Source organism: Lactuca serriola, chromosome 4, assembly GCF_051521515.1.
Source record: "Lactuca serriola cultivar US96UC23 chromosome 4, Lser_US96UC23_V15, whole genome shotgun sequence".
NCBI lineage: Eukaryota > Viridiplantae > Streptophyta > Magnoliopsida > Asterales > Asteraceae > Lactuca > Lactuca serriola.
The window spans coordinates 171,305,717-171,307,434 of NC_136411.1; positions in this window are offsets into that span (position 1 = coordinate 171,305,717).

Here is a 1,718-nt window from a genome sequence, read left to right on the forward strand (position 1 = left end):
CATCTTGACAAAGCCAAAACTCATCATGTTCTTCATCCTTTGAAGGTGTACGACTGCACACCTTCATAAGGTAGCCGTATACACCTAAAAGACTCTCCAAAGTGAGAGTTTGACCCCCAATCTCCTAGTTGGACTTGGTTTGAGCCTTAAAACACTTAAAAATCGATTTTTGGACCATAAATGAGGAGTGTACGGCCGCAAACACCCTCTGTGCGGCCACACACTCCTGTGTGCAACCGCACACACATCCTGGCTACACACTCTGGCCGCACACACACCAAAACCCTTCATTTTGTGGCCATACAGCTCCCTCGTTCGATCATTTATGGCTCCGACACTTAGTTCAAGAATTTCAAAGTCTTTAGGGGGGGTTCCCGGCATGTTTTGTCATCAAATACCGTAATCTAATACATATATTGTGACATCCCCATTATCATGGCCAGAAAACACTGATTTTTTTTATTCTTTATAAAAATTAGAGTACCTTTTTTTTAATAAAAATGTTGTGGAATTTGTTCCCAGCAAAACATGATAAATACGTTATCAAAGCATTTCTGAAGAAATGTATTTTTATTGATTTTAAAACATTTGGGATGTCATCGTCAATGCATAAACATAAGCATAAACATAACATACATTCATTATCACTAGTGATTTATATCTCCTTAATCTCTCAGTGTAATGTAACTTCATATCGACACATGTGATATAAATAAACTGAGTGTGTCAGGTTGGGAAACCTGGTGAGTACATAGGGTTTTCAACCCACAATAATATAATTATTATGTTTAAACAATCAAGCAATCAACCCAATTACCCATCCCCATTATCTTCTTTATTCTTAAAGATCTACCCTAAGAATTAGCTATCTCTCGTTCATTCATTCCTAAGGATCATCCTAAGGAATTGGCATGAAGTCCATCGTTGCCATGGTTTACACAACGAGTACTAAGTCTGCATAGTCGCCAGGGTTTAGGCATCAGGTCTGCATGATCACCAAGGTTTAGGCATCAAGTCTGCATGATCACCAAGATTTAGGCATCAAGTCTGCATAATCACCAAGGTTTAGAGTACACCGGGTGAACACATCATTCACAACACTTACAGGTGGTGAGAATGCTAGTGTTCCACTAGACTGTCTAGAATAGTCCGTCGTTGTCATCCATACTCTGCTGAATGACGGGGCCATCGTTTGGGAAAAGGCTTCTCACATCGTCCACCCCTCACCCTCACCTCGTGGTCTATAACACCTCTCAACTCATCATCCAACTCATATTTCATCTACCCATGTTTTACCCAACATATTATGAATATATAAATGCATATACAGTTTAAATCATATAAAACTTGTATAAAATCGTTCATCCAGCATACATAGCAATTATACAGATAATATGCACACATAGCATGTAGTTTATATAAAATACTGCATATATACGTGTAAGATGAAAGGGACCATGCACTCACTTGATAAGGTGGTTACTCGGTACTCGGACAGCGCTTCGTTTACTTTAAAATAATTTCTTTCGACGAAACCTAGTAATATTACCACTAGATTTTAGTCTAATATTTATTGTGACTAATTATTGGTTTTATTATTATTATTATTATATAAGCGTTGAAACAATACTTTCCAACCACTATGTATAGACAGGGCCAGACATAAAACACCGGAGGGCAGGACCATTTTGGCATATAGCACTTCTGAAATCCAACAA